This window comes from Nomascus leucogenys, chromosome 23 (assembly GCF_006542625.1).
Source record: "Nomascus leucogenys isolate Asia chromosome 23, Asia_NLE_v1, whole genome shotgun sequence".
NCBI lineage: Eukaryota > Metazoa > Chordata > Mammalia > Primates > Hylobatidae > Nomascus > Nomascus leucogenys.
The window spans coordinates 19,607,904-19,620,308 of NC_044403.1; the positions used below are offsets into that span (position 1 = coordinate 19,607,904).

The 12,405-nt window shown below is 42.0% G+C and overlaps 1 pseudogene; it reads right to left on the bottom strand.

Annotated features, from left to right (window-relative positions):
• Positions 1 to 7,045: 7,045 nt before the first annotated feature.
• LOC100591641 lies at positions 7,046 to 11,407 on the bottom strand (annotated as a pseudogene).
• Positions 11,408 to 12,405: the final 998 nt, after the last annotated feature.

The window sequence follows — 12,405 nt, forward strand, 5'->3', positions numbered from 1 at the left end:
ATTGTATTAGTACGTTCTCACACTGCTAATAAAGACATACCCAAGACTGGGTAATTTATAAAGGAAAGAAGTTTAATTGACTCACAGTTCAGCATGGCTGGGGAGGCCTCAGGAAACTTACAATCATGACAGAAGGGGAAGCAAACACATTCTCCTTCAAATGGCGGTAGAAAGGAGAAGAATGAATGCCCAGCGAAGGGGGAAGCCCCTTATAAACCATCAGATCTTGTGAGAACTAACTCACTATCATGAGAACAGAATGGGGGAAACTGCCCCTATGGTTCAATTATCTCCACCTGGTCCCTCCCACGACACGTGGGGACTATGGGAATCACAATTAAAGATGAGATTTTGGTGGGGACACAGCCAAACCATATCACACATATTAATGTGAAAAAAGCAGGTAAAATTCTGATTTTTTTCCCTTCAAACAACAAAACAATAAAACGCTAAATAAAACAAATAACATGATTATAGAAAGCATAATGTGGCAATAACCTCCCATTGAGGCTGTAGTTCTAGTTCTCTCTTTTTCAAAGTTTCAATGCCATAATAATTCATCAGAGGAAAATTAGGCAGTAAAAAAGCATCTTTTCTTTCCCTCAGAAGATTGAGGGAAAGGATAAGGAGAGGGGAAAATAATGTGAGTAAATATGGTCAGCCTAAAATAGAGTCAGTGTAGCTCCATATCTAACATTGTTTACCCAGACTGCTTTTTTCCATGAAAAACACCAATAATTATCAGTATTTGGCAACAAAGATTGCAGATTGCTTCATGTGAGGTTAATATTTAACTTCCATTTTTCTCGGAAAAGACTTTCAAAAAGAATTTCTATTTGGGTGTTCTTGAGCGTATTATACTGGTTCATTTTTTTGTTATAAACTATTTTGGGGGAAAAGCTGAAATGTTACATACTTACTTTTGTTTCTTTGCTTGGTGAAGTTGATTGTGCTGGATTTTGTAATTCTATTGTTTTGTTAAAATGACAATTTTTTTTTTTGAGACACAGTCTCAGTCTGTCACCCAGACTTGAGTGCAGTGGCGTGATCTTGGCTCACTGCAACCTCTGCCTCCCAGGTTCAAGTGATTGTCGTGTTGCAGTCTCTTGAGTAGCTGGGATTATAGGTGCATGCCACCACGCCCAGGTAATTCTTGTATTTTTGTAGAGATGGGCTTTCGCCATGTTGGCCAGGCTGGTCTTGTACTCCTGACCTCAAGTAATCCACCTGCCTTGGCCTCCCAAAGTGCTGAGATTACAGGCGTGAGCCACTGTGCCCAGCCTAAAATGGCAATGTTAACGAGCAGATTTTTTCCCCTATAGAGGCCCTTCTGAATTCAATGGGAGGCTTTCTTTGAGTTACTTCTCTTTACTTAGAGGGATATTCTGAAAGCCAACTATGATGATTACAAAAATAAGGGAACTACAGGTCATAGAAATGTATCAAAATGTAGTGGCTGTCAGACAGTATAACTTAATTGATTTAACAGTTTTTATAATCAAGTTCTAGTGGTTGATTTCAATCTCCTGTCAATGTGGGTTGACCAACTAAATAATTCCAGGTTTTTCACCCCTCCCCCGGCATGTAAAGTAATCCAGGTTTTTCTTAGTGAAATTGGTATGCATTTTTTAAAGAGAATCAACTAAGCTTGGGTGTTTGGGATAATAACAAAAATGCTTTCTTACCTTCTACCTTATTAGCTGAGTCTTAACTGAGAGAGTGTTATTGAACTCTATTATTTCTCATTCATTCTACTTCCAGCTCCCTGGGATTTCAGCAATTATGGTAGTTCTTCCTTCTGATTTTTTATTTTTTCTCCACAAGACCTTTGGTATTTATGAGGCCAATCTCATCAGCATTCAAAGCTATTAGAGATTTCCAGGTCATAATCTCAGATCCTACAAGGCTCTATCTCTGTTTTGGTTCCTTGGGGGGTTTGCCAGTCTTCCTCAAGACATCAAGAAATATTCATCAAGCTGGGCATGGTGGCTCACGCTTGTAATCCCAGCACTTTGGGATGTTGAAGTGGGTGGATCACCTGAGGCCAGGAGTTCAAGACCAGCCTAGCCAACATGGCAAAACCCTGTCTCTACTAAAAATACAAAAAAGTTATCTGGGTGTGGTGGCGCACCTGTACTCTCAGCTACTCAGTAGGCCGAGGCAGGAGAACTGCTTGAACCCAGGAGGTGGAGGTTGCAGTGAGCTAAGAGTGTGTCCCTGCACTCCGGCCTGGGCAACATGGTGAGACTCTATGTCAAAAAAAAAAAAAAAAAAAAGAAGAAGAAGAAAAAAGCTGGAAGCCATCATCCTCAGCAAATTAACACAGGAAAAGAAAACCAAACACTGCATGTTCTCACTCATAAGTGGGAGTTGAAAAATTGAGAACACATGGACACAGGGAGGGGAACGTCACATACCAGGGCCTGTTGAAGGGTGGGGAGGGAGGGGAGGGAACTTATAGGATGGGTCAATAGGTGCAGCAAACCACCATGGCACACGTATACCTATGTAACAAACCTGCACGTTCTGCACATGTATCCCAGAACTTAAAGTAAAATTAAAAAATAAAAAAAAGGAAGAAAAAAATGTTCTGGCACATAATAGGTGTTTTATTTAAATTTTTGACTAATTAATAAATTCACATGGTTTCATAAATAAATAAATAAATAAGGTAGCTGGGCACAGTGGCTCATGCCTGTAATCTCAGAACTTTGGGAGGCCAAGGTGAGCAGATCACTTGAGGTCAGGAGTTCGAGACCAGCCTGGCCAACATGGTGAACCCCCATCTCCACTGAAAATACAAAAATTAGCTGGGCATGGTGGTGCACACCTGTAATCTCAACTCTTTGGGAGGCCATGGCAAGAGGATAGCTTGAGCCCAGGAGTTTGAGACCAGCCTGGGCAACATGGCGAGACCCTGTCTCTACAAAAAACAAATTAGCTGGGTGTGGTGACAAGTGCCTGTAGTTCCAACTACGTGGGAGGCTGAAGTGGGAGGATCACTCGAGCCCAGGAGGTAGAGGCTACAGTGAGCCGTGACTGCACCACTGCACTCCAGCCTGGGTGACAGAGTGAGACCCTGTCTCAAAAAAAAAAAACAAAAAAACCAGAAAAAAAACATAGACTTTATTTTTTTTGAACATTAAGTTCATAGCAAAATTCAGCAGAAGGCACAGAGATTTCCCATATACCTCTTGCCCCCACATATGTATAGACTCCCCCACTATCAAAATCCTTCACCAGAATGGTACATTCATTACAAACGATGAACCTACATTGGCATGTCATTATCACTCCAAGTCCAGAGTTTACATTAGGGTTTATTCTTAGCGCTGTACATTGTGTGGGTTTTGACAAATGCATGATGACATGCAACCACCATTATAGTATCATACAGAATAGTTTTGCTTCCCTAGAAATCCTCTGCCTGTTCATCCTTTCCCCCTAACTCCTAGCAACCACTGATTCTTTCACTCTCCATAGTTTTGCCTTTCCCAGAGTGTCATATAATTGGAATCATACAGTATGTAACCTTTTGAAATTGGCTTATTTTGCTTAGTTGATGCATTTAAGTTTCCTCCATGTCCTTTTATGGCTTGATAGCTCATCTCATTTTAGCACTGAATAATATTCCATTGTCTGGATGTTCCACAGCTTATTTATTCACTCACCTACTGAAGGATATCTTGGTTCCTTCCAAGTTTTGACAATTATGAACAAAACTGCTATAGACATTCATATTCAGGTTTTTGTGTGGACATAAATTTTAAACTCATTTGGGTACATACCAAGGAACACAATTGCTGGATCATATGGTAAGAGTAAGTTTAATATTATAAGAAACTGGCAAACTGTCTTCCAAAGTGTCTGTATGATCTTACACTCCCACCAGCAATGAATGAGAGTTTCCCACTTATTTTTCAACAAACTGCTGGCACTTTCCCACTTTCCCCACCCCACTAAAACTTCTTTCGCTAAGATAAGCAACGGCTTCCTAGTTGCTGTCAATGTGCACTTTTTAGCTCTTCTTTTACTGGACCTGTGTGTTGACTACTCACATATACTTTACTGTCTTATCTCTTCACCTCGAATACTAGTCTTTTTGGTCTCTCTTCTCCCATTTAGATGGCTCTTTCCCTTTTTCTGTTGTTAATGGTTTTTGGTCTTGGTTTATCCCTCAATTGTTGGTATTTTAAAATTTTCTCCTTCATACTTTTGTAACTCCACGCACTCTTCAGGTGGAGATAATAAACATCTATCTGGAATAGGATTAAAAATGTTCAAGACATTAAGTGCGGGACTGTGACTCCATATTGCCATGTAGTATGCTTCAGAGGTAATTTCCAAAATCTAGCAGCAACCCAAAGAATGTTTTTATTTGTTTGTTTGTTTTTTGTTTTTTTGAGACAAGTCTCGCTCTGCACCCAGGCTGGAGTGCAGTGGTACCATCTCAGCTCACTGCAACCTCCGCCTCCGGGGTTCAAGCAATCCTCCCACCTCAGCTTTCTGAGTAGCTGGGACTAAAGACATGTGTCACCACGCCTGGCACTTTTAAAATTTTTAGAAGAGACAGGGGTCTCCCTCTGTTGTCCAGGCTGGTCTCGAACTCCTGAGCTCAAGTAATCCTCCTGCCTTGGCCTCTCAAAGTTCTGGGATTACAGCAGAAATTCTTAACTGAATTGGAGATACACATTTTCATTGGCTTATTGCTAATCTCCAGCTAGTTGTCTATTAGACTGCTAAAATTCAGCATACCATTCCATTCCTGGGCACCAAAAATAAGCAAATCTCTGCTCCTTTTCATTTATTTTTGATCCAGGTGGGTGTCGCCACTGTCCATCTTAAACTGCTCACACCTGAAATCTGAAGCCTTCTTAGATGCGTTTTTCTTGCTTGGCCCTCCACATTCAGGAAAATTGATTTTACTTCCTAGACACGCCTTCAGTCTGCCTCTCCTTTACATTGCCACAGCCACCGCCTTGGATCAGCCCTCCACCTTCGTTTCCGGTACTGATGCAATGGCCTCCTGATTGTTCTCCTACTTCTGGGCTCACTCTCTGCTCTTCGCCCTCCACACCAGTGTCTAGGCGATCTTTTTGTAAAGTAACCCTCGACAGCGTCATTCCTCTGCAATACTCATGGCCTTGAGAAAAAGAAAGTCTGAGCTGTCAAGTGTGGTGGGCAGCGTCCTTCATGGTCTGACTCTGCCTGTTCTTTCGACTCTGTTCCTTCCTGAATTTCCTGGGGCATGCTTTCTTAGGCGCCTGGAATGTCACATCTCTGCCTGTGCCTGAAATACCATTCTTTGTCTGCCTAGGCGCCGTCTTTATTCTAAAGGCCCTCTTTTATTTGGAGCTTCTCCCTCTTCTACTCCCATCCTCACCGCCCAGCTGAGTTAAGTGCTTCTTTCTTTCTGAATCATAATCCCTTGACATCTCAGCAGCACTGCCAGTCATGCCGTTTTATACCGCTCTGTTTTCTTGTTCAAGATCCTGTGGACTTTTTACATGCATAAGTTTTACTTTAACACTTACAAATGGCTTTCCCATACGCTATTTCCTTTGATCTTCATGGTACTCCTTTTGTCCTTGAATTATGTATAAAACCCTAAAAACTACCAACAACAACAACGAGTCTGAAACAAAGTTTATACATTAACACTTTATTTGGAGTGGAATTCCAGGTCAGCAAGACTGAAGGAAGAAGGAAGGAGGGAATTCAAGCAGGGAGGGAGGGTAGGCAAACATAAGGTGGCAACTTTCTTATCCTGCAGACCACTATTTCACAAAGAGACACAGCCAAGCCCATCACGTAGGGCATCTCCTGAGAGGCTGCATAGATCCACTGAGCCCTGGAACAGACCATTAGGTTTGGAAAGGTGGAAAAGTAAGTGATTTATTCGTCAGTGGCTTCTTATTTTATGCTTTTCATTGCATAAAATTTAACAATTTTTTTCTCTTTCTTTCTTGCTTTCTTGCTTTTTAAAAATTTTCAGAGCAGAAGAACTTGACCATCTAATTATTTTAAAATTTCCCAGACCTCCAGGGTGTTACTTGCCTCTCCACCCGCCCCCGCTGCCACTTTTCCGCAGCAGCTGCTGGGGAAGCCAACAGCTGGGTCCGGTTGGGTAGAACTTGGGCGCCTGAGCAGCCGAGGCTCCTGCTGGGGCAGAAACGACGCAGCTGTGTGGAAGCTCAGCCAGTGGCGTGAGGAGAGGAAGCAACGGCAGTGGCAAGGGGGCTGTCACTTTGGCAAGCTGCCAAGAGGCCAGGGCAGGTTGGATCAAGCAATTCTTTTTTCTAATTGAGATTTTATTGGTTGTGTTGGGGATCAGTAAGTACACAGACATTTCACATTTTGCACACAATTTGTACACAATTTTGTACCAAAAATCTAAAAAGCCATGTATTGTAAGCTTTAAAAACCGATATTCTCATGACTTTGCAGCTTGAAATTTGAAAGTCAAATTTCCTTAAGAAGATATCAAATGCCAGTGTCTTCAAATGTGGATAAACTGTTACGTAAGTACCGTCAATGAACAATTTTATATCATAGACACTACGTACTGAAATTTTCAGTCTTTCCCAGCACATTAACAAAGTTCCTAGGAAAACAGGACCACCACAACCAAAGATGCCACAGAGGGCACACAGTTTTGACAGGGAGAGCCACCGTCAAGGAGTGGTTTTCTTTTTTTGTTGAGACAGAGTCTTGCACTGTCGCCCAGGCTGGAGTGCAGTGGCGCAATCTTAGCTCACTGTTATCTCCGCATCCCAGGTTCAAGCAATTCTCCCGCCTCAGCCTCCCAAGTAGCTGGGATTACAGTGCGTTCCACCACGCCCTGCTAATTTTTTGTATTTTTAGTAGAGATGGGGTTTGCCATGTTGGCCAGGCTGGTCTCGAACTCCTGACCTCAGATGATCCGCCCGCCTCAGCCTCCCAAAATGCTGGGGTTACAGGTGTGAACCACTGCACCTGGCCAAGGAGTGGTTTTCTTAGGAAACAATTCTACTAAAAAACAACATGGGAATAGGATTAAAAATGTTCAAGACATTAAGTGCGGGACTGTGACTCCATATTGCCATGTAGTGTGCTTTCTATTATAGGATATAAAAACTATCTCCCATTTGTGGAATATTAAGCCGACACCCAAGACAGTCAAAGTCTCTTGTAATCCAGTATCCCACATTATTTGCTGGTTGTACCAAAAAATAAATAACTAGCAAATGATTTCATCTCTTAAATAAAAGCATTCACACTTAAAAAAATGGGACGAAGAGGGATTCCCTCCTTCTTAAAAATGTTTCTAGAGGCCGGGCACGGTTGCTCACGTCTGTAATCCCAGTACGTCGGGAGGCTGAGGTGGGTGGATAACCTGAGGCCAGGAGTTCCAGACTAGCTTGGCCAACATGGCAAAACCCCATCTCTACTAAAAATACAAAAAAATTAGCCAGGCATGGTGGCGGGCACCTGTGATCCCAGCTACTCGTGAGGCTGAAGCAGGAGAATTGCTTGAACCTGGGAGGCCAAGGTTGCAGTGAGCCGAGAATGTGTCACTGCACTCCAGCCTGGGCAATAGAATGAGACTCTGTCTTAAAAAAAGAAAAAAGAAAAAAAATGTTTCTAGAGCTACTAAAACACTTGGCATTTACAAAATAGTTGATAAAAACTATTCGTCTGGATTGTACAGGACAGGAGACAGGGACTGTGGATAAGACAGGGCATATGATACTAATCAGACGTGGCTTCTTTGTCTCCAGCTTCATCAGAGGCTGGACTGTCCCCGTTTTCAGTTTCTCCATTTTCTGTAGATAAATCTTCTTGACTTTCTTGGTTAGCCATTTTGGCCTGTTTTCCCTTTCCTCTTCTTTTTCCCCTTTGTTTGCCTTTTTTGGTCTGAAGGTTTATCCTTTCCTGCTGCCTTTTTTGTTTTCATTTCTACTGTTGCAGGAGCAAGTTTAGCTGACAACCTCACCCATCTCCTCTTGGGATCTTCCTTCCCCGTGTCTTGGGCTGAGCTGACCCTCCTCTCGGGTATCTTGGTGGTGAGGAGGCCACTGCCACTCCTCTTAACAGCTCGAGCTGCTGAGACCTGCAGCTGGGGCAGTGGGAGAACCGGATGGAACCTGGGTCAAGCCAATACGATACAGCACATACATGGTCAAATTCATCAATGATGTTAGAAAAACCCAGTTTTCCTCATATTGCTGATGAGGGAACTGAAACTAGAGAAACAAACTAACTTGTCCAAAGTCACACAACCATTATGATTGAGTTAGAATGTATTTCAAAGTACTTTTCCCTATATATTTTACAATGTTTTGCACTGAACAAATGTATGTCTGAAGTTTCTATTCTTTTTTTTTTCTCCTTCCTCAAACACTGATGACATTTTTTGTTTTTAACTTTTATTTTAGGTTCAGAGATATACATGCAGGTTTGTTATATAGGTAAATTGTGTGTCATGGGAGTTTAGTATACAGATTATTTCATCACCCAGGTAATAAGCATAGTCCCCGATTGGTAGTTTTTTGATCCTCACCCTCCTCCCTCCCTCCAAACTCCAGTAGGCCCCAGTGTCTATTGCTCCTATATTATTATGTCTATGTCTATTGACATAAAGTCCAGTCAATGTGAGAACATACAGTATTTGGTTTTCTGTTCCTATGTTAGTTTGCTTAGGATAATGGTCTCCAGCTTCATCTATGTTGCTGCAAAGGACATGATCTTGTTTCTTTTTATGGCTGTGTAGTATTCCATGGTGTATACATTCCACATTTTCTTTATCCAGTCTTCCACTGATGGGCATTTAAGTTGATTCCATGTGTTTGTTACTGTGAATAGTGCTGTGATGAACATATACATGCATGTGCCTTTATGGCAGAACAATTTATATTCCTTTGGGTATATACCCAATAATGGGATTACTGGGTCAATAGTAATTCTGCTTTGAGTTCTTTGAGAAATCTCAAAACTGCTTTCCATAATGGCTGAACTAATTTACATTCCTACCAGCAGTGTATAAGCCTTCCCTTTTTTTCACAACCTTGCCAACATCTGTTATTTTTTTGACTTTTTAATAATAGCCATCTGACTGGTATAAGATGGTATCTTATTGTGGTTTTGATTTGCATTTCTCTTTTGACTAGTGATACTGAACATTTTTTCATATGCTCTTTGGCCATGTATATGTCTTCTTTTTTTTTTTTGGAGACAAGAGTCTTGCTCTGTTCCTGGGGTGGAATGCAGTGATGTGATCACAGCTCTCTGCAGTTTCTACCTCCTGGGCTCAAGCTATCCTCCTGCCTCCAGAGTAGCTGGGACCACAGGTATGCATCACTACACCTGCCTAATTTTTTATTTTTAGGAGAAACGAAGTCACTATGTTGCACAGGCTCATCTCAAAGTCCTGGGTTCAAGTGATCCTCCCACCTTTCGGTCTCCCAAAGTGCTGGGATTACAGATGTGAGCCACTGTGCCCAGCTGTATGTCTTCTTTTGAAAGTGTTTGTTCAAGTCCTTTCCCAACTTTTTAATGGACAAATGCTTGTTAATTTGTTTAAATTACTTATAGATTCTAGGTATTACTTCTTTGTTGGATGCATAGTTTGCAATATTTTCTCCCATTCTGTAGATTGTTTACCCTGCTAATAGTTTCTTTTGCTGTGCAGAAGCTTTTTAGTTTAATTAGGTCCCATTTGTCCATTTTTATTTCTGTTGCAATTGCTTTTAGTGTCTTCATGATGAACTCTTTGCTAAGTCCTATGTTCAGAATGGTACTTCCTAGGTTATCTTCCAGGGTTTTTATAGTTTTAGGTTTTACATCTAAGTCTTTAAACCATCTTGAATTGATTTTTGTATATGGTTAAAGGAAGGGGTCCAGTTTCACTCTTCTGCATATGGCTAGCTGGTTATCCCAGCACCATTTATTGAATAGGAAGTCCTTTCCCCATTGCTTGTTTTTGCCAACTTTGTCTAAGATCAGATGATTGTAGGTGTGCAGCTTTATTTCTGGGCTCTTTATTCTGTTCCATTGGTCTATGTGTCTGTTTTTGTACCAGTACCATGCTGTTTTGGTTACTGTAGCCTAAATACTGATGACTTTCGATTTAGCCAGCCAATTAACAGTCCAACCCTTTCTGTCTGGACTGGTCTGTCCCTTTCCAAAACTCTTATTTGTACCCCAACTTCCTGAACTCCATTTTTTTTTCTGCAAAGAGCACTGGCGGGCAGTTTAAAGTAGGGCAAGTTCCTTTAGACTTTAGGTTATCCCTGCCCAGGATGCATGGGAAACAGCTGCAGGTTCAGGCAATGATGATAAAGCCAGAGATACTAAGTTCTGGGCTTCTTAGTGGCCTATTTAATTGGTAATTATCTAGTCTACAAGTCCTCAGGTCCAGGTAGGACAAAAAGGACACTATTGCTTTATACTGATTGGCTCTCTAGACATGGTTACCTTTTACATAGAAGGGAGGCTCTATCAGAGGAAAGTTGGAGATGGGACAAATCTCAGGTGAACCCTATTCTAATTGAGTGCACGAGCCCCATTAATCAGCAACAGGTGAGCAAGACCAGCATCCCTTGAACCTATTATCTTTGCGGCTGCCTTATCTTTGTTTCTCACGTTCACAAAGACCCTGCTGCTTGTGTTTGTGTGTAGGTAGAAAGGGGATCTCTGGGGGCAGCTATGTCTTCCTCTATGGACAAGCATGATACATATGGAAATTCCAAGTGGTGGCACTGTGAAGAAGTGGACAATTCTGGAACCCTGGTGTCTGTGGCAAAGAAAGAAAGGAAGCAAGGAGAACCAGCCACCCACCCTAAAAGGAGGTAACAATGGTTAGCCTTATGCAGGGTTTCCTGATGTCACTCTACCTTCTTCATTTTTTTCTCTCATTTCTTCTTTCCCCAAAAGTAACAGTGCTAAATGTAAAATACTCTTGCATTGAACCAGGTCTCCTTCTAAGCCCGGGAGAGCTGGAACCTTCCTCCATTTTATTACGTATGTTTTTCTTTCGTACTTCGTCTTACTTCAGGCCAGAAAGCCTATATACTGCCAGGAATAAAACAATGAAAGCCAGTCTTTGCTGCTGGCTTTATGCATGTGGCCAAATGATCATTGGCAAAAGCACTGTTAGGATGCTAGCAGGGGATTCTGAAGGTGTCTGCTAATAACATATTCTCACAGGATGATTTAGGGAGGCTGCGGGAGTACAAGGCTCTTTCTGGTGTGAAAAGCAATTCCACTCTCCTTGGGGGCTGTCTGACCTTCTTGTCCCTTTTTCCTCTCACCCGAGACTGCCCTGCGGTCCCACCCAGTGTTTTCATAAAGAAACACTTTTTGATAATAACACACAGAAATTACCTGCTTGGCCAATTAACATATCTGGGTACCAGAAAGCCACCATGGAGGGGGCAGGCATTCTGTGGGACTCCCCTGCTTTTTAAAAGCTGAGTTCAATCTCTGTTCTGTCTTCCAACAGTGTCTGGTGGAATCGTTTGAAACTTTCAAGATAATTTGGTAGGAATTTTATGTCTATTGAATCTAATAAAAAACTTGAGCTCGTATTCCTTTTTTTCTCATTTTCTTTTTCTATTGACTCATTTTTAGTGTATTTTATTAGGGAATCAGGGGTAATTGGAAAAGAACAACAGCAAAAATCTGTTCCACGGGCGTTTTGAGAAGCAGCGCCCCTAAGTCATGCTGGTGCCCAACTTCTCTTATCCATATTGGCGCAGGGATACCCTCTGCAGAGTTCTCCTTGCAGAGTTCTCCCTCCAGAGTCCCAAAAAAGGAATGGAGCAATTTCCCTGCAGTCCCCGGTGTTCCCCCTCAGCCTGTCCGCCTTATTTCAAGGAAACTGGGAACCCGTTGTGGGACCACCTCCTCTCTTCCTCTTTCTTCCTGTCCTACAATCCCCTTCGTCAGGAGACAGCGGATGTTTCTTTAACGTCCAATCTATCTACTATAGTCCATCGGGACTAGCTCTTGATATACTTAATGTGAGTTAAAAATGTAGAGAATCCTTTCTCTGTCAATTGTGTCTGTTATCTAGTTTATTGTTATGCTATGCCATCTCTTGAATGTTATAAGTTGAAATAATAACTCCTGCTCTTCTCATTCCTTCTTTCACAGTCTCGATCCAATCTGCACCTCCTTCTCTCCCAGGATACTTTAGGTTTTGACAAAGATTCTTTGCTTGGCTAAACTTTAGTCGGGCTTCCAAATCTTCTGCTCAGCCCATCTGTGCACTTTCTTCCAACATCCAGTTTTAGCAAAGAACACTGCTAAGTCAGTTTAGCCAGAACCCCTCATCCTCAATATCTGATCATCCTGGAAATCTGATCAGATTTTTCCTCTCCCACCTCCCCAACACGATGCCTGTTCACCCTGGCCTGTCTTCAC